We start from the raw sequence: 22,254 nt of genomic DNA, 5'->3' as shown, positions 1-22,254 counted from the left end.
CCTGCCAATGCAGGGCACACGGGTTTGATCCCTGCTCCAGGAAGATTCCACATGCTGCAGAGCAGCTAAGCCCGTGTGCCACAACTATTGAGCCTGCGCTTTAGAGCCTGTGAGCCACAGCTATTGAGCCCATGTGCTGCAATTACTGAAGCCCACACGCCTAGAGCCCAAGCTCCGCAACAAGAGAAGCCATGGCAATGAGGAGCCTGCGCACCACAACGAAGAGTAGCCCCCACTCACCGCAACAAAAGAAAGCCCGTGCACAGCAAAAAAGACCCAACGCGGCCAATAAAATAATAAATAAATAAATAATTTTTGAAAAATGAAAGCTTTTAAAAAAAAAAAACTATAGTCCCCATTGCTGTACAGTAGATCTCTAGAACTTATTCATCCTACATAACTACAACTTTGTACCCTTTGACCAACATCTCCCCATTTCTCTCACCTTTCTACCGCTGGTAACCACCATTCTATTATCTGCTTCTATGAATTCAACTTTTTTAGATTCCACATGTAAGTGAGATCGTGCAGTATTTTTCGTTCTGTGTCTGGCTTATTTCACTTAGCATAATGCCTTCCAGGTTCATCCTTGTTTTCAAAATGGGAGGATCTCCTTTTTGAAGGCTGAATGATAATCCACTGTGTGTGTGTGTGTGTGTGTGTGTGTGTGTGTGTGTACACATACTACATCTTCTTTATCCATTCATCAATCAATGGCAATCAATGGATGCTTACATTGTTTCCATATCTTGGCTATTATGAATAATGCTGCAATAAACATGAGAGTGCAGATATCTCTGTAAGATACTGATTTCATTTCTTTTGGCTATATACCCAGTAGTGGGGCTACTGGATTGTATGGTAGTACTATTTTTAATTTTTTGAGGAAACTCCATACTGTTTTCATGATGGATGTACCAGTTTACATTCCCACCAACAGTGCACAAGTAAGTGTTCTTTTTTTCTCCACAACCTCACCAACACTTGTTATCTCTTATCTTTTTGATAATAGCCAACCCAACAGGTATGAGGTGAGACAGCTCACTGTGGTTTTGATTTGCATTTCCCTGATAATTAATGATGGTAAGCCCTTTTTCATGTACCCGTTGGCCATTTGTATGTCTTCTTTGGGAAAATGTCTATTCAGGTCCTTTGCCCATTTTTTAATCAAATTGGTTTTTTGCTATTGAATTGTATGAGTTCCTTTTTTTTTTGGATATTAACTCATTATCAGATATATGGTTGGCAAGTATTCTCTTCCAGTCTGTAGGTTGCCTTTCCATTTTGTTATTTCTTTTGCTGTGAAGAAAGTTTTTAGTTTGATGTAGTCCAACTTGTTTTCTTTTGCTTTTGTTGCCTGAACTTTTGTCATATCCAAAAAATCACTGCCAAGGCCAATGTCAAGGCGCTTTCTCGTCTAGAAAGTTTTAAGTCTTATGTTTAAGTTTTTAATCCATTTTGAGTTGATTATTGTGTATATTGTAAGATAGGGGTCCAATTTCATGGTTTTGCATGTAGATATCCAGTTTTCCCAACACCATTTGTTGAAGAGACTATCCTTTCTCATTGTATATTCTTGGCGCCCCTGTCAAAAATTAGTTGTCCGTATATGCCTGGGTTTGTTTCTGGGCTCTTGATTCTGTTCCATTGGTCTATGTGTCTGTTTTTACGCCAATACCATACTGTTTCTATTTGCTTTTTATTACACAGCCTGGCAGTGACCATACTTCTACACACACATCTGATTAGTTCTTCAAGATAAATTCCTAAAAGTAGAATTGTAAGATCAAAGAGTCAGAACCTCATAGTCTTTGGCAAAACAGAGCTATATTGTCCTCTAGAAAGATTATAACAATTTACAGATACACCAGCAATATATGAGAGTTATATACTTGCTAGCAATCAGATTTATTATTTTTTAACTCGGCTAAACTTATAAGCAAAAAATTGTGGATCATTGTTGTTTTAATTTGTACCTTTTAAAGTTGAACATGTTTTTCTTTTGTTTTGGTTTGGGCCATTTGTATTTCTTCGGGAATTGCCTGTTCCTGTGGTTTACCTTTTTTTTTTTTATTAATGTATATACACTTTCTAATTGATTTGTTTGAATTATTTATGTGGTAAAGGTATTAACCTATTGTCTATCAGAGATACTGTAATTACTTAAGTTTCATTTGTCTTTCAATATTATTAATGGTGGTGGTGGTGGTGTGTGTTTTTTTTTTTAATTTCTCCAAATTTTCTAAATAGACAATACCTTTGCACCGAGTGATAATTTTTTTTAAATTGTCTGACATTAGCATACACCATATATGCAAAAAGTCCTGAAAAAAAAAAAAAAAGTCCTGGAGGGAAGGTTGCTCTTTGTACTTTTCCGTACTTCTCAGATTTACTAGAATGAGTAATTAACTTTTATAATTTTAAAAAGTGCTCTAAAGAATTTTTTTTTAAGTACAGAGATATTTTGTGGTCTACGTGAGTAGAATGCCAAAAGCAATAAGGAGGATGGTGAGGGGAAGAGAGGTGAAGGATGAAGTTGGAAATAAAAATGGGAACCAGACCAGCGAGAACTTTGGATTCCATATGTGCGTTGCAGTTGATAGCTGAAGGCTTTTCAACAAGAAATTTCTCTAATGAGATCTGTAATTCAGAAGGAGAGCTCTGGCTACAATGGGAAACATAAATTAGATTTTGGAATTAAGAAGCCATTGGTGATGGTATCAGTTGTTTACTGCTACAATAATGTTGTGTAACAAGGAACCACAGAACCACAGTGATACACAACAGTGTTCCTTGCTCACGTGTCTGGGGTCAGCTAGAGACCAGCTAGGCAACCCTGCTGGTCTTGGCGAGGCTCATCCACACATCTGGGAGTAATTGCCTATTGGCTGATCTAGACTGGCCTTGGATTGTTCCCGACTGTCTTTTCATGGATGTTTGTATAGCTAACAAGCTTGGAAGATAGAGATGGTATCTCCCTCCACAGCAAAGGGCAAGCATGTTTATTTACCATCTATTATAAACGATTCAAGTTCCCTAACCTTGGAGTTTTTCTCCTGTAACCACCATCCACTCTGTGTGCAGGCATCCATCTGAGCCCATCTCCATCAACCTCATCAGACTTGGGAAACAAGTCTGCTTGCTGCACCATGAGTAATAAGATCCTTTGCCTTTGACTCATAAGTCACATGTCTCTTGCCAGCATCCAGCAAACCGTGGCAAGTTAATGGGGTAGAATCTCAAGACTCTTCACAGTTTATTTTAAAAATAAGTCTTTATTCTTTTTCAGTTTTATTGAGATGTAATTGACATACAGTGCCATATTACAGTGCCATATTACAGTGTATAGCATAATGACTTGACTTGCATATATTGTGAAATGATTACCACAAGTTTAATTAACATCTATCACTTTATATAATTACAAAAACAAATTTTCCCTTGTGATGAGAACATTAAAATCTACTCTCTTAGCAATTTAGAAACATACCATACAGCAGTGTTAACTATAGCCATCGTGTTGTATGTTATATCCCTAGTACTTATTTATCTTATAACTGGAAGTTTGCACCTTTTGACCACTTTCATCTCATTCTTCCTCCCCCCACCCATGTCTCTGGCAACCATAAATCTGATCTCTTTTTCTATAAGGTTGGTTTTTTTGTGGGGTTTGCTGTTGTCGTTGTTGTTGTTGTCTAGATTCTACATATAGATGATGTCATACAGTATTTGTCTTTCTCTGACTTATTTCACTAAGCATCATACCCTTCAGGTCCATCCATGTTGTCACAAATGGCAGGATTTCCTTCTTTTTTACGGCAGAAGAGTATCCCAGGGTGTGTGTGTATGTGCGTGTGTACCACATTTGCTTTATTCATTTTAGAACCTTCACAATTCTTGACATCAGTAGCTTCTCCCTTGCAACCATTGGATCCATGAGGATCTTTCACAGTCATATTCCCAGTGCTGTGCACAGGGCTTTTATTTAATTGGCACTTCAGAAATACTTGTTGAATGAATAAATTACTCATTTTTATCTATTCTTTATTTTCAAAAAATAGGCTTGGCAATACCATTTTACTTGACATGGTCATCAATCTCCTGTCATTGTAAGCTTTTCCCTCCAGTACTTCTTAAGACAGTGGTATCACAGAATTGGCGTACTTGGGGGTATTGTAATTTTTAAAGCATTTTGGGATGGTGCCTGATGCAGGGTTTCCTTATACCCAGCACAGATATACATGAGCTCTTAGTTTTCTGAAATTCATTTCATTATGAGCTTTGATTTCTTTATGAAAAGTTTTCCTATAAACTTTAGAAAAGAAACTCGTAATGCTTCCCTGTACACTTATAGGTTGGATTCCCAACTATTTGTCCAACTGAATGGGCAAAGCCGGAAGGAAAATAGAGGGAAATAAAAATAGGGAGTCAATTGACTCGAAAGGGGAGAAATGGTTAAAGGTTAGGACAACTTGTCCATTCAACTGTATTGTGCAAGTTTTCTGCAGCTGTCTATTCAGCTGCTGAAGTCTGGGTTAAAGTTCAAAAGGGAAAGCTCAACATGCACATATTTTCCAATTTAAAAAATGTTCAAGTATTTGCAACTCAAACATTTGCATACATTGAAAATCCAGTGATGAATTTAATAAAGCATATATGCAGGCCAGGAGAGATTCAGCTCAGATTTAAACATCATCAATATTTAAACAGTATTAATTTTAAAACCTCGACCCTGGCACACTTAGAGAGCCTGTCTCCTCCTGCTGACTCTGGTGACAATCTCCAGGCTAAACGTGAGTCATAACTTGTGATACTGCAGACAGCATCTGTGCAGTAGGGTGTTTCACTTCTCACTTTGGCTCATGTTTGCATGGGCTGATTGGAAAGTAGGGACGGAAGAGGAAAGCAAATTTGAGCATAGGGTTCTCCTAATTTCATTCAAAAGGCTTGGACTAAGAAATATTTAAAGATTTTTTAAAAAACGGAACAGATGAGACAATTTGAACTTCAATAAGTAGAAAAATGCAATGGAGACAATGTCACAGAACCGTACACTTAAACGTGGCTAAAATGGTAAATTTTATGTTATGTGTATTTGACCACAATTTTTTAATGTAATGGATTAAAACCCATAAAGTATGTTTAAATTTTAAAATTTATAGTGATATTTAAAAACTAGCCACTTTGGGGACTTCCCTGGTGATGCAGTGGTTAAGAATCCACCTGTCAATGCAGGGGACGTAGGTTTGATCCCTGGTCCAGGAAGATCCCACATACCAAGGAGCAAATAAACCCATGCACCACAACTACTGAACCTGAGCTCTAGAGCCTGCGAGCCACAACTATTGAGCCTGCGTGCTGCAACTTACTGAAGCCTGTGCGTCTAGAGCCCATGCTCCGCAATAAGAGAAGCCACCACAATAAGAAGCCCATGCACTGCAATGAAGAGTAGCCTCTGCTCACTGCAACTAGAGAAAGCCTGCGTGCAACAACAAAGACCCAACGCAGCCAAAAAGAAAAAACAAAAAACAAAAAAAAACAAAGAAACTAGCCGCTTTGGAGCACATCAGGGAACCAATTCATCACCTGAAAACTATAAAAAAATTTTTTAAGTCATCTGAAAAATAAAGGCAAAGAATCAAACATATATCCTGCTTTTCCTTTAGAAACTGTACCACTAAGTAACCAAATAGTACATCAGGGAAGCATTTCTTTATAAAGTTATTCCAACCAACTAATAAATGCAAATAAAATGACAGAATTAGATTATCACCATTTTGCAACTCTCAATGAAGTAACTGATCCAGACAATGAGAATCAACAGGGGCCAATGACACCAAAAGAGACACAATCAGACACTGTGTATCTCCTGATGAAAGAGCTCAGCACCGCTTACAGTCTTGCAAAAGAAATCCAACCTAAGTCTGGTCAAACCTCTGAATCCAGGTGATTATTTTCAAGAAAAGCTGGGGACAGGATACATGAAATGGCCCCATGAAAGTGTCATCAACAAACTTCAAATTGTGGGAAACTCTATGGGTCAAATTGTTCATGTTCCTCAATAGGTAACATATAAGGAAAAGAAAGCGATGAAGAGGGGACCTATAGATTAAAAGAGGTTTAAAAGATGAATCAATATTTTAATGAGCAAGTCTAAACTAGAGTGTCTAAGGATGCACACTTGTATAATGAAGCCATAAAGAAGTGTGAGGAAAGTATTACTATAAAAATCAGGATCGTGGGCATGGAGGGACTTCTGGAGTGGCTGGCAAAGTACTACTTCTTCGCCTGGATGGCAGTTATGAAGGTGTGACCTTATAATAAGTCACTAACCTATACAGTTGTCTTGTGTGCATTTCTGTGTTTTATTTTATAATAAATATATAACTAAGTGGGACCCAGACTGCCATATGGATGTGGCCAGCTGGTCAGAAAGAAAGATGATGGGAGAAGTGATGAGGCCCTAGAGTCCACCTAAGCAACAAGCATTTGCCCAGCTACATGTGGGCAGGTGGCTGCTGACTTCCATCGTGAGTTTGGGTCAAGACAGAATTTTGAATTCCTGGCAGAAATGAATAGGAAAGGGCTCAAAAGTTGTTTTAAGCAAACCATATTTTAATCCCTGGAACAATGTTGTTCTCTGTGCATCATAGCTCAGGCCAGTCAATTGCCAGCAAAAACTTGGAATTACACCTTCAACACTGTGCTGTCTGAAGGATGTGAGTGAGGAAGTACTAGTTTTAGACACCCCATTTCATTACAGAGAAATGCTATAGCATCCACACCAGCAATGCACTTAAAGCTGTCTCCAAGGGTGCAGCTCGCTCTTTTTCCACCAAGAAAGTAGAGAAAGTGAGAAGCTTATGACATAAATGATACCAAAAAGCCCAAATGTAAGTCCCCAAGGGGAAGGTAATATAAATTGTCAGAGCAGAAATGCCAAAGATTCTACCAAAAATTATATTTAACAATATGATACCAATAAACACCTATTAGAATCCCCAAATCCACAAATCTGACAACACCAATTGTGGGCAAGGATGTGGAACAACAGAAATTCTCATTCACTGCTGGTAAGAACGCAAAAATGGTACAGCCACTTTGGAAGATCATTTGGCAATTTCTTATAAAGCTAAACATCATCTTACCATACAATATAGCAATTGTGCTTCTAGGTATTTACCCAACTGATTTGAAAGTTATGTCCACATAAAAACCTGCATGCGAATGTTTATAGCAGCGTTATTTATAGTTACCAAAAACTGGGGCAACCAAGAGGTCCTTCAGTAATAAAAGGGAACGTGCTATCAAACCACGCAAAGAATATGGATGAATCTTAAATGTGTATTGCTAAGTGAAAGTACCCAGTCTGAAAAGGCCATATACTATATGGTTCCATTTATATGACATTCTGGAGAAGGCAAAACTGTAGAGACAATAAATAGGTCAGTGGTTGCCAGGGGTTTGAGAAAAGGGGAGGGTTGAACAAGTGAAGCACGGGGGATTTTTACATCAGTGAAACTATTCTGTGTGATACTATAATGGCGGATACATGATGCTATGCATTTGTCAAAACCCATAGAACTTTATAGCATAAAGAGTGAGCTTAATGTGTGCAAATTCCCTTTAAAAGTTATTTAGGAGGTCAAGGGATCCCAAGATGGAATACAGACTGTGACAAAAGAATCTAAGTACATTACAAATGTATGACATAACTTCACTGAAGGGGGTGGGGAAAGAGGTAAGTTCCTAAATAACTTTGGAAAGAAGTGGATACTGTAAGACTAAAACCAAAAGAAACTGTGTATAAGCAGCACATTCGCATGGAGGGTAGAGGTTAGCAATTCTAATGCTGCTGTACGTGTATCCTGGATGTGAGCAGTTAAGCAAATAGATGGCAAATCATGGAAGCCAGGTTTCTCACTGTTAGAGGGGAAGGTTCCAGACAAGCAAGGGGAAGAGGGTAGAATAATCCATGTGGTACTGGATTAGACTCGGAGACATCAGTATGGGGATATATTTAGCTTAATATAGATATAGATGAATACATATAGGAATATTTATAGATATGTAGATATACATTGGTTGATATACACACGTTTCCTTGCTCCATCAGCTGAGAATACCTAGAAGCAATGATGAGCTAGTAACAACAAGTACACCTAGTGCCTAGATATTGGTTTCTAATACCATTTTCTAATCAAAAAAAAAAAAAAAAAAGGCACCCACGCTCTTTGCAGAAATGGCTGATTCTAGAGCTAAGGCAGGGAGTATACAAAATAAGCCTAGAGCATCTTGTAGCACCAGAAGGTAAGGTAGTGCTAAACACGCACACACATACACACGTAGGGGGTATGGCAAAAGGACAAGGAGTCAGGGCCTTCCCTGGTGGTCCAGTAGTTAAGACTGTGCTTCCACTGCAGGGGGCATGGGTTCGATCCCTGGTCTGGTAACTAAAAACTGAAGCGCTCCCAGTGGCCAAAGCTAGAACAATTCGAGTAACAAAATAAAGTACTATTGGATTATAACCCAAATATTCATGAGTCCATACTCATGATATAAATGATTGAATAGATAAATAGATAAACGGGGAAGAAGGGACAGATGTCCCTGTGCAGAAGAATTCCAAGTAATTTATGTAGATACTCTGCCCTTTAGGAGGTAGAGTATATCTCCCTACTCCTTAAGTGTGGACTGTATATAGTAATGTCCTTACAAAGAGAAGAATATGGGGGTGGGGGGGAAGGAGCAGCTTTATAGTAGAGAAATCTGACAAACACTATCTCAGCCTGGTAGTCAAGGTCAACATTAATAGTGATGTCATGTTGATAGTTTGTACACTTGTTATGATGTGATGAAAATTGCACTGTACCTCTGTGGTCTTTCTCCCCCAAACCCCTAATTCCAGTCTAATCATGAGAAAAAACACCAAACATATCCCCATTGGAGACATGCTACAAAATACCTGACCACAACTCCTCCAAATCCTTGTCTCAGGGTCTGCTTCTAGAAGAACACAAGCAAAAATAGACTTCAGGTTGATTTAGTCCAGGTAAAAAAATGTGCAGGGAGGTGAAGTGACATCCACATTTAATTAGTAGCAGAGCTAGGTCAGTGACTCACGCAAAGTAAGTGCTCAAAAAACTATTGGTTGAAGAATTAAGAATGAAGGTATAGAATCCATGTTTCCTGCCTGCTAGTTTGGTGCTCCTTTTTTTTTTGCTACGTACGGGCTTTCTCTAGTTGCGGTGAGTGGGAGCTACTCTTCATTGTGGCGCATGGGCTCTAGGTGCGTGGGCTTCAGTAGTTGTGGCACACAGGCTCAGTAGTTGTGGTGCATGGGCTTAGTTGCTTCATGGCATGTGGGATCTTCCTGGACCGAGGATAAACCTATATCACCTGCATTGGCAGGCAGATTCTTAACCACTGTGCCACCAGGGAAGTCCCAGTTTGGTGCTCTTTCCAAGAAGCAATTTACCCTTAGGTATTAAAAATTCCACAACATTTGGAGGCTACAATTTCATAGATAAACACATAGATGGAGATGGTAACTGTCAGCCATTAGGACTGGAACTTATTCCTTATGAAAGGCCGGACACTTTGAGGGGGTCGGGGACCACCTGGGAATGGTAACGTTGGAAAGGGGATAGGAGTTAAGATCAGAAATGAGGGGAAGTGGGTAGGTCACCAGGCTGAGTGGCACAATCAGGAACCTAGAGTGGCATCAGTGTATGAGTCACCAAATCCAAGCAAGAGAACTAGCGCGTCAGAGGCAGTAGGGTCACAGTGCTGACGAGAAGCAAGGTAGCAGAAAATAGGATGCATCCTGGATGGCCCTGGACAAAGTGCTATGGAAAGCCCTCCCCTGTGAGGGGACCCTATGGAAGGGTCCTGTTGTCTTAAAGTGGCAGTGTTTAGAATGTGCTACAAGCAATTTACAAAATTACAACTATTGAGATTTACAGATTGTGGCACAGATTGCTAGTTGCCTATTCATTGTTCATTCTCCCCTTCTTTGTTATGAACAGAAACCCTATAGCATTGGGGGTGACTGCACTTAGGTTTAAAACAATACTTCTCTAGCTTTTCCTGCAGCTAGTGATGGCTGATAGGGTGAAAGCAAAAGTCACTGCGTGAGACTTCTGAGAAAGCTTTGTAAAGGAAACCGACTAATGCAAGTGATTTAACCTTTTGCCCTTGCCCTTTCCTCCCACCTGCTGCCTTGAATGTGTATATAAAATGGCTGAGTTGCAACAGCCATCATGGACCGTGAAGCAATCTGGATGGCGGAAGCCATACACCAAATATAGGGGAGCAGAAGCAAGGATACTGGGTCCTAGATGTATGTAGAGCTGCCATTGTCAGCCCTGGATGCCTACCCCTGAGCTACTTTCATGGAAGAAAGATAAATAAATAAACCCCTATCATGTCTAAGCCACTGTACTTTGGGTTTCTGTTACCTGCTGTGGAATCTAATCCTAACTGATACATTGACCAAGGATCCTAAAGAAGGGAAACTTTGAATTTTATGTATGAACAACCCTAAAGAAAAATGCCAGAAATGTTAGGTTTCCTAAGATAATGATTAAGTCACTTCGATGTGAAATCATTGACAGATATATAATGAAAAGAGGAACTTTAACTCAGCCAATGATTGCATTTTTTGACAAAGGAAAAATCCACGTGAGCAAATTTGTGGTGCTGGGTTATGTGCTGCTATACCTTTGCTGTGCTGTGGCTTTGGTGAGAGAGCACACAGACCACCTCAAAGAGCTTAGACTTGATGTTGGTTTCTACAATACTATGATTTATAAGAAATATATAGATTTGGTCATTCAGATGACCAAAATACATTTCTCCCGTATATTTGGTCTCCATCCACCGTTCCTGGCTCCCAAACCCATGGAATTTCCGGAGCAATAGGAACAATGGGAGCGTCTTTCGTTAAAATATTCGTTCTCTTGCCCTCAGTTCCCTTCAGAGCCATAAAGGTGCAATGGGTGTCGTGTTATTCACAACAAGCCCCTTTCTACCACAACTGGGTTTATGTTAATGAGGTGACTTTGGAGAGCACCTAAGGATGGGGGCTACTAGGGAAACCAACCAAGAATAGAGGGGGTGGAAATTTCAGTCCCACCACCTGATTTCTGGGCAGGGGAGAGGGGCTGGAAGTTGAGTCAATTGCCATGGCTGATGCGTTAATCAGTCATGCCTATCTAACGAAGCCTCCATAAAAACCCCAGAAGGAGGGGGTTTGCAGAGCTTCCAGGTTGGGGAACCAGAATGCTTCCGCGTGCCCCATGCTGGGCCCCAAACTCCACGAGGACATAAGCTCCTTTGTTCAGGACCTCGCCCTGTGTATCTCTTCATCTGACTGTTGATTCATATCCTTTAATATCCTTTGTAGTAAATCTAGTGAGTAAATAGCTTTCCTGAGTTCTGTGAGCTGTTCTAACAAATTAATCGAACCTAAGGAAGGGGTCACGGGAATCTCTGATTAATAGCCAGTTGATCAGAAGTACAGGCAACAACCTGGAATTGTGACTGGCATCCTGAGTGGAAGGAGTGGTTGGAACCTCCAGTTTGTAGCAGGTCAGTCAGAAGCACAGGTAATAACCTGGCCTTGTGAGTGTTGTCTTGTGAGACTGAGCCCTTTATCTGGGGAATCTGATGCTATCTCTGGGGAGATAGTGTCCGAATTGTGTTGAATTGAGTTGAATTCTTAGACACCCTGCTTGTGTCTGGGAATTGCTTGTTGGTGTGGGGAAGTCTCCACACACTCATATACACATTGAAATTGGGTCCAGGAACCTAAAACAGAGTTTCATTGCCTGTTATGCCTGGGCTACACATTGGAGAATGTTAAGTCAGTAGATGTGGTACATGCTGGAATAATGTCCTTTGGGGGTAAAGGCAATGAAAGGAGAAACAGAAACTAATTTTTTAAAGTTATTCATTCCTTGAGAGAGAGAGAAGAACAAGGTGGCAGGGACAAGGATGGACTTTTCTAAATGACTCTGGGAACATAAATATTTTTGTGTAGTTATAAAAACAAATTTAAATCAAAAAGATTTTTTAAATCCCTGAATAACAAAGGAAACATGAAACAAGCAATCCATATATCAAGTAAGTGTCTTTTACAACACAGAAGTAAATTATTTCAAACAATTTTAGCAGCCACTATAGAAAACAAAATGGCAGTTTCTCAAAAAATTAAAAATAGGCCTTCCCTGGTGGCGCAGTAGTTAAGAATCCGCTTGCCAATGCAGGGGACATGGGTTCAAGCCCTGGGCCAGGAAGATCCCATATGCCACGGAGCAACTGGGCCCATGTGCCACAATTACTGAGGCTGTGCTCTAGAGCCCACGAGCCACAACTACAGAGCCCATGCACCACACCTACTGAAGCTCACGCACCTAGACCCCATGCTCTGCAACAAGAGAAGCCACCACACTGAGAAGCCCGTGCACCACAACAAAGAGTAGCCCCTGCTCGCCACCACTAGAGAAAGCCCACGTGCAGCAATAAAGACCCAACATAGCCAAAATAAATAAATAAATATTAAAATAAATCTTTAAAGAAAAGTTAAAAATAGAACTACCATAGGATCCAGCAATTCCACTTCTGGGTATTTATCCAAAGAAAATGGAAACACTAATTCAAAAAGATATATGCACCTCCATGTTCATTGCAGCATTATTTACAACAGCCAAGATATGGAAACAGGTTAAGCGTCCATTGATGGATGAATGGATGAAGAAATTGTTTCATATATATATGAATATATATATATGAATACACACACACTCTCACACATACAATGGAATACTATTTAGCCATAAAAAATGAAATCCTGCTGTTTGCAACAACATGGATGGACCTAGAGAGCATTATGCTAAGTCAAATAAATCAGAGAAAACCAAACACTGTATGATCTCACTTATATGTGGAATTTAGAAACAACACCACAACAAACCAAGCTCGTAAATAGATAAGAGATTGGTGGTTACCAGATGCGGGGGGTGGGGGGGTATGGAGAGCGGGAGGTGATAGAAGTGAGTGAAGGGGGTCAGAATGTACAAACTTTCAGCTATAAAATAATGAAATCATGGGGATGTAATGTAAAGCATGGTGACTATAGTTAATAATACTGTATAGCATATTTGAAAGTTGCTAAGAGAGTAGATCTTAAAAGTCCTCATCACAAGAAAAAAAATTTTTTTAACTATGTACGGTGACGGATGTTAACTAGGCTTATTGTGATGATCATTTCACAATATATACAAATATCAAATCTGTACATCTGAAACATATAATGTTATATCAATTATACCTCCATAAAAAATTTTTAATTATTTCAAATGATTTAAAATATATAGTGTTGACTATACATCTCTTGTGGGATAGATCCTATAGAAAAAAGAAATTTTAGAAAATCTTAAACTTTTACTGATGATTCTACTATTGTTATTTTGAAACTATTAGTGTGTGTAATATATACATATAAACAGATATATATATACTCATACACACATATTAGGATAAAGCAAATAAGTAACTATTTTAATGTCATTAGGAATATTTTCAGCCTAATAGAAAAGAGATACAAATATAAATTCAGTGAAATTATGTAAAAGCCATGTAACCTTAATTTTGAATTGGAGATGTCAATACGAATTTGTGAATTTTATTTTTATCTTTCTAAAAAGAACAAACTTCCCAGCTCTGTCCACTGAAAAGGCAATGATCAACTCAGAGGCAATGAGGACTCCTAGTACCCAGACTGTGGTTTCTCAATGCCTTTACCCACTAAAAATAACTAGGACTCCCTGGACCAGGATATATACAAGATAAGCTATTATAACAGAAAACACTATCGAATATTGTTGATGACATGTCAAAAGGACACAGTAATCAATTTTAAGGGGTTCTACTTGCTAAAGATGGAACAATTTGAGCATTAAAAAGAACAATGATCCTAAAGTCAAGAATAAGATAGGAATGTCTGCTCTTACCACTTCCATTGCACATTGTAGTGGAGGTTCTATCCAGGCAAGAAAAAGAAATAAAAGCCATCTAGATGGGAAAGGAAAAATTAAAATATCTCTATTTGCAGATGACATGATCTTGTAAATGGGAAATCCTCAGAAATCTCCTAAAAAAACTATTAGAACTAATAGTTTGGCAAGATTGCATGATACAAGATCAATAAACAAAAACCAATTGTATGTCTATACACTAGCAATAAACATTCTGAAAATAAAATAAATAATTCCATTTATGATAGCATCAAGTAATACTTAGGAATAAATTTACCAAAAGAAGTGTAAAACTTATACACTGAAAATTACAAAACACTGTTGAAAGATTAAAGATTTAAATAAATAAAAACTTATCATACATTTACAGGTAGGGTACCAATACTTCCCAAAGTGATCTACACATCCAATGCAATACTTATCAAAATCCCAGCTTGCTTTTTGCAGTAATTGACAAGTTAATCCTAAAATTCATATGGAAATGCAAGAGACCCACAATAGCCAAAACCTTGAAAAAGAAGAACAAATTTGGAAGACACATTTCCTGATTTCAAAACTTAATACAAAACTATTATAATCAAAACAGTGTGACACTGGCATAAAGATAAACATATAGATCAATACAATAGAACTGAGAACCCAGAAATAAACCCATTCACTTATAGTCAAACAATTTTCAACAAGGGTGACAAGACTATTTAATGGGAAATGAAGAGTCTTTTCAAGAAATGTTGCTGGCCCCAATGTTCATAGCAGCACTATTTATAACAGCCAAGACATGGAAGCAACCTAAATGTCCATTGACAGAGGGATGGATAAAGAAGATGTGGTACATATATAGTGGAATATTACTCAGCCATAAAAAAGAATGAAATAATGCCACTTGCAGCAATGTGCATGGACCCAGAGATTATCATACTATGTAAAGTGAGTCAAAGACAAATAGCATATGATATCACTTACATGTGGAACCTTAAAAATGATACAAATTAACTTATTTAGAAAACAGAAATAGACTCACAGACATAGAAAATAAATTTATGGTTATCAAAGGGGAAAGAGGGGAGGGATAAATTTGGAATTTAGGATTAACAGATATGTAAAATAAACAACAGGGAATTATATTCAATATATTATAATAACCTATATTGGAAAAGAATCTGAAAAAGAATATATATATATCTGAATCACTTTGCTGTGTACCTGAAACACTGCAAATCAACTATACTTCAATAAAAAATAAAAAAAGAGTTTAAAAAAAAGTGACACTGGGACATCTAGATATTCACTTGCCAAAGAATGAAGTTGGACCCTTACCTCACACCATACACAAAAATTAATTCAAAATGGATTAAAGACCCAAATGTAAGAGTTTAATCTATAAAACTCTTAGAAGAAAATATAGGTGTAAGTCTTCATGACCTTGGGTTAGGCAATGGATTCTTAGATATAGAACCAAAAGCACAAGCAACGACAACAAAATAGATAAATTAAACTATATCAAAACTAAAATCTTTTGTGCTGCAAACAATACTATCAAGAAAGTGAGAAGACAAACAAAGGACAGGAGGAAATTTTGCAAATTGTATACTTAGGAACAGACTTACATCCAGAATATGTTAAAAAAAAAAAAAAAAAAAACTCTTAAAACAAAAAGACAATCCAACCTAAAAATGAGTGGAGGACCTTTTTTTTTTTTTGGCATTAAAAATCATAATTTTATTTTTGCAGTGACTATGTGACTAAAAAGATGGTATCTAAAAACAAATATTATACACATTTTAAACAGATATTTTAAAAAGATAAGGGTATTTTAAAAAGATAAGGGTTTCTCTAAAATATAGAGAAATGTGAAATCTTGCTTTTCTGAAAGGCTGGTACACTCAACAAACTAAAATACTCTTATAAAGAACAACTTTATAAAATCTATTAGAAACATTATTCTACCAAGACAGTTTGGAACCAAATCTCAGTAATCTTCAGGGAAAATAATAACGCTGATTCCTGGATCACCATGATCACCATTCTCAAGTTCTTTGTTATTTTCTTCAGTAATACATTTGCCACGTGCTTTTTCTGGGTTTCTTTTATTCTTATGAGTATATGATGAGTGATTTTCTCTTTGATTTTCTCTTTGGGATGTGTGGTAGTAGAAATAGTTTCTTTTTCCAAAGTATGTTGTAGGCAGTTGTGAAACCTTTCAATTCTCTTCTTGTTTTCCTCCATTTTTTGATTTGCTTATCTTTAACAGGAAGTCAATATATTCCTCTATCACCATCAGTTTTCCTTTATGGCTTAATGAAACTTCTAAGCCATGTGTGCTCCGGACAGCCAACATAGTCTTTCCTCTCTTTCCCACTGATATACCAGAGTTCCTGAAAGCAGAATCTGTGGCCACTGAATACTATAAACTCAAGTACAATCACAAAATTTTGCCAGAATCTGTGCATCCTGCAACTGTTGACACTGCACATGAAGAACAAGTGATTCAAATTTCAAAATGGCACTGCCATTCGCTTTCTTTAGGGCTACAATCACATCATCTTCCACACAGGGTTTGTGTGTAACCAGTAGCCAGCGACAGTTTTGCTTCTCAACCTCAAAACCATTTATACATCCCTTTCTAGGAGGATGATGCGGCAGGAGTCCGCATGGTGAAAAACTGTTCTCGCCCATTTAGGGGCTGCACAAACTCTACCGCATTTTCGTCCACACTGCCTTTCTGGCTGAGGTCCGCTTTGCTCAGACACTGTGCCTTCCATCTCTTGAACTCTGCACTACTATCCCTGCAACGAGGGAGTTAGGGTCTGCACTTTCACATTAATCTCACCTTTCCCTGGGGGCAGCCGTATTGAAGCCATTGGTGGCTGGAAAGGTCCAAACTTTAGAGGCTCTGAATACACGTTTCTCAAAAGAAGATGTACATGCCAATAAAAATGTGAAAAGATATCTCAGGTCTGGCGTGAGGGGAGAATGTGAAAAGATGCTCAATATCATCAGTCATTAGAAAAATGCAAATCAAAACCACGAGATACCACTTTTCACCCAATAGGCTAGCTGTAATCAAAAATACACATGATAATAAGTGTTGGTGAGGATATGGAGAAATTGAGATCCTTATACCTTGTTGGCGGGAATGTAAAATGGTGCAGCTGCTTTGGAAAACAGTTTGGTAGCTGCTCAAAATGTTAAACATATAGTTACCATATGATCCAGCAGTTCCACTCGTAGGTATATACCCAAGAGAAATGAAAACACACGTCTGCACAAAAACTTGTATGTGAATGTCATTGCAAAATTATTCATAATAGCCAAAAAGTGAAAACAACCTTGTATTTGTTCCCAGAGTCTGCAGTAACAAATCGCCATAAACTGGGTGGCTTAAAAGAACAGAAATTTATTCTCTCACAGTTCTGGAAACCAGAAGTCTGAAATCAAAGTGCTGGTAGGGCTGTGCTCCCTCTGAAGTTTCTAGGGCAGAATCCTTCCTTGCGTCTTTCAGCTTTTGGTGTTTCCAGGGATTCCTTGGCTTGTTGTGACCCCATCAATCCAAGCTCTACCTTGATCTTTACATGTCTCCTCCTTCTCCCTCTCTCTGTCTCTCCTCTGTGTGTCTCTTATAAGGACATTTCTCATTGGATTTAGGGCCCACTAGGATGACCTCATCTTGAGATCCCTAACTTAATTACATCCACAAATAAGGTCACATTCACAGGTTTCAGGGGTTAAGAGATGGACATATCTTTTTGGAGGCCACCTTTCAACCCTCTGCAAACCCAAAGGTCCATCCACTGATGATAAGTAAACAAAACACGGTTCATCCACACAATGGAATATTTTTTTTGGTGATGAAAAGTACTGACACATGCTACAGCATGGATTAACCTTGAAAACATTATACGAAGGGAAAGAAGCCAAAGGCCACATGTTGTGCAATTCCATTTAAATGAAATGTCAAGAATCGGCAAATCAATAGAAACAGAAAGTAGATCAGTGGTTGCATAGGGTTGTTAGAGGCTTAGGCGGGCTGGGGAGCGACTGCTAATGGGTATAGGGTTTCTTTTTGGCAGAATGAAAATGTTCTAAAATTATATTATGGTAATGATTGCACAACTCTGTGAATATACTAAAAACCATTGAGTTGTGCATTTTAAATGGGTGAATTGTACGGTATGTGAATTATACTCTCCATGAAACTGTTAAAAATGAGGAATTAAAAAATGAATGTAATGAATTGAAATACATCAAATATGCTAAAAATCCATGGGCTCAAAATGATTTTTTTAAAAAGCTCTTTGGTCATCTTTAGACAATATTGTTGAATAAAGGTAAGGAATCAATCACTTATTCTGCCTTTCTTATATGAAATGTATGTATCCAAACAGCTGATAAAAGAAAGTTCTTTATTGGGACTTCCCTGGTGGTGCAGTGATTAAGAATCCACCTGCCAATGCAGCGGACATGGGTTTGAGCCCTGGTCCAGGAAGATCCCACATGCCACAGAGCAACTAAGCCTATGCACAGCAACTACTGAGCCTGTGCTCTAGAGCCCGCGAGCCACAACTACTGAAGCCCACTCACCTAGAGCCCATGCTCCGCAACAAGAGAAGCCACCAAAATGAGAAGTCTGTGCACCACAATGAAGAGTAGCCCCTGCTTACCACAACTAGAGAAAGCCCGCACACAGCAATGAAGACCCAACAAAGCTAAAAATAAATAAATAAATAAATAAATAAATAAATAAAATAATAAATAAATCTTTTTTAAAAAAAGAAAGTTCTTTATTAAAGAAAAATTCCCACTAATAAATGTAGAAGAAATGACAATTATAGTCTCACAAATTTGTAAGCCCTAATGAAATAATGGATCAAGGCAATGTTTTCCATCAGGTCGAAGGCTGATGGAAACTTTAAAACAGGGACTAACAACACCAGAATCCAATAATTAATCTTAGCATCACTAAAAATGGGACAGCCAGATGTTACAGGCCTCCTGATATGATGCAAAAGGAAGTACATAGTACTACTTACAAAGTATTTTTTTAATTGAAGTATAGTTGATTTACAATGTTGTGTTAGTTTCAGGTGTATAGCAAAGTGATTCAGATATATTTTTTTCCAGATTCTTTTTCCTTATAGGTTATTACAAAATATTGAGTGTAGTTTCCTGTGCTATGCAGTAGGTCCTTGTTGGTTACCTATTTTGTATACAATAATGTGTATGTGCTAATCCCAGACTCCTAATTTATCCCTCCCCCACCCTTTCCCCTTTGGTAACCAGAAGTTTGTTTTCTGTGTCTGTGGGTTTGCTTCTATTTTGTACATAAGTTCATTTGTTAGAACATTCTCTAATACCATACAAAAGAATAAACTCAAAATAGATTAAAGACCTAAATGTAAGACCGGATACTATAAAGTATTTTTGCCAATAAAATCAAACCTGAATTTGATCAAGCCTCTAAACCTAACTGCCATCTTATAGGAAACACAGGGTTTAAAGGAACATATTAAATGACACTGGAGACATGGATACAGTTAGTCAAATACTGACTGTGGGAAATTTGCCAGGGCAGATGTGTCCTTTTTTTTTTTTTTTTTTTTGCAAACAAATAGCAAGAATATAAGAGGGAAGGAGTAACCTATCAAAAAGACTTGAGATATATTAACCGCATGCAGTGAGGGACCTTGTCTATTTCCTTGTTTGAAGAAACCAACTATGAAACCAAATAACCATGAGAGAATGTGGAAGATTTTGAATGCTGACTGGATATAAATGATATTTTAAAATTGTCAATATTTTTTAGTTGTGATAAGGGTTATGTTTGGAAAAAAAGAGTTCTCTTTTAGAGATACATACTTAAATATTTACAAATGAGAAGACATAACGTCTGGGACGTGCTTTTAGATAATCTCATGGTGGGGTGAGAAAAGTAGTTGAGAATGTAGATGAAACAAGATTGGTCATCTGTTTGTAATTGTTGAAGCCACATGATGGGTACATGCAAGTTCACAACACTGTCCTACTAGTATATATGTCTGGAAATGTTCCAGAGTAAAAAGTGTTCTTAAAAATGTTCTTTATAACATTGAGTATGTTTTTCCATATAAAGCCATATGTTTTTTGCCTAGTAAAGTTTATGGGAATTCCTTTTTGCCTAATCTGACTAAAGCAGGTCATTTGGAGGGCAGAGAGGCATGCTTTGAAATCAAGTCTGGGTTTGTTTGTTTTTTTAATTGAAGTAGAGTTGATTTACAATGTTGTGTTGTGTTTCTGGTGTACAGCAAAGTGATTCGGATATATATATGTACACACATATATATACACATATACATACATACACACACACACATATTCTTTTCCATATTCTTTTCCATTATGGTTTATTGCAAGCCTGGGTTTGAGTTCTGGCACCACTATTCACTCACTTTTTCAGATATTTAACATTTCTGAAACTCAAAGCTCAATTTCTTCATTGGTCAAACAGGCATCATCATAATAGCTCTCTCTTGGGGTTGTTTGGGGGATTAAATAAGAGAGAGAATACAAAGCACTCAGCACTCGGCACAGTGCCTGGCAGTGCTTCATAAATATTAGGGGACAGCTAAGTCTTAATTGTTTCAGTTATCTATTGCGGGTTCACTTGGCTCGGTTGGGAGCTTCTTCTACTCTGCCTGCTGTCAGCTGGGACTACAGTCATCTGGTGGTTGGAACAACCAAGACGGCTCACACAGGGCTGTTGTCCACAGCATCTACGCATGGCCTTTCCGTGACCCTCGGGCTTCTCACTTCATGGTGGCTGGGTTCGGAGAGGAAGTGCCCAAGAGCAAAGTGGAAGCTGCCAGGTCTCAGGGCCTGCAACTGGCACAGGGTCACTTCTGCCACATTCTGTTGGTTAAAGAGTGACAAGCCCTATTCAGACACAATGGGAGGAGAAATAATCTCCACCTCTTAATGCGGACAGGGGCAAAGAATTTGTAGCCCTCTTTAATTCACCACCAAGTGTCCCTGTTTCCTCAGTACTTGGTCCATAGATGAAAATATAGATCCCAAGAATCACACCAAAAAAGTACTCAGTATATGTCTCTAGCAGGTAATTGGACCACACTGGCTGATGTTTTTCCTGCTGCTCAGCGGACCAAGCCAGGGCCTGGGGAACTGGAGGGGCTAGGCAACAGCTAGCCCCTCACCCCTGAGAGGAGAAACCAGGGCAGGACCAAGTCTTCACTGCAGAAACACCTTGGCATGACTCAGTGGTTCTCAAAAATAATGTATGAGACCAAATTAGGTCATCTATTTTTAATTTTTGTGGTTATTAATTTGACAAATTGTAATTCAATACTGTTCTCACAGGCAATAATTCTGGAGACTTAAGGAACTATTAGTATTCCCTTCCAAGGTATTCTTTCCTTAATTCTTTAGTTCCAAGGCACATATTTCTGTTCTTACCCTTTGACCAACAATTGTTGACTCTCCCTTTCTCTGATATTAGCTAAAACACTATCCAGGAGAGGTGTCTGTTTGTTTTCATTTACTGTGCATTATACAAACACAAAGTTTGGATAAGAAACATTTCCTAGAGCTAAAAAATGCAAAGTTAGTGGCAAGCTTGGGCAATGTGAGTTTCACACAAAGACAGAGCTTTGCTTCTAATTGGAACATTTACAGTAAACAAATGATTGATAAAGACACCCAGTCGCCTCTATAAACAAGGAAGTGGGGAATCCAGCCATGCTGAACACTGTTTATTTTCCACTGAAAGAGGATGTAAACTGCTAATCACAGGCATGCCACAGTTTAATTTCTACACATGACCCCTTCCTGGCTTTCTATAAAGCAAAAAAAAAAAAAAAAAAAAAATTAGTGACGGCAGTTTTGCTCACTAAATTTCTTTGTGCAGAATTCTTAAGTGCTATTAATTTTAGCATAGCTTATCAAACAACAAATAAGCAACCAAAAAGCCTTAAAAAAAAAAACCCTTAGGTGCTTCTAAGCTTGGATTCATTTTGCTGTTGAAAAGATCCCAGCTGACAGCTGTGATATAAATGCATGGAGAAGGAAATAAACACTGGCTCTTTGACCATGACCTGGAAGTTATGGCAGAAGACTCTGGCATTTTATCAATTGGCCATAAAGCAAATATGGGAGGGAGGGGATGGGCAGGATGGAACAGCCACATATTTCTGGCCCTTTCTGAAGTTCTGAGTACATCAGAGCG

The 22,254-nt window shown here is 38.2% G+C and overlaps 1 pseudogene; it reads right to left on the bottom strand.

The window, feature by feature from the left end:
* Positions 1-16,008: 16,008 nt before the first annotated feature.
* LOC130841539 (tRNA wybutosine-synthesizing protein 3 homolog) lies at positions 16,009-20,830 on the bottom strand (annotated as a pseudogene).
* Positions 20,831-22,254: the final 1,424 nt, after the last annotated feature.

Source organism: Hippopotamus amphibius, chromosome X, assembly GCF_030028045.1.
Source record: "Hippopotamus amphibius kiboko isolate mHipAmp2 chromosome X, mHipAmp2.hap2, whole genome shotgun sequence".
Taxonomy (NCBI): domain Eukaryota; kingdom Metazoa; phylum Chordata; class Mammalia; order Artiodactyla; family Hippopotamidae; genus Hippopotamus; species Hippopotamus amphibius.
Note: the sequence above shows the minus strand (reverse complement) of the source record. Positions and strands in the feature narration are given on the sequence as shown.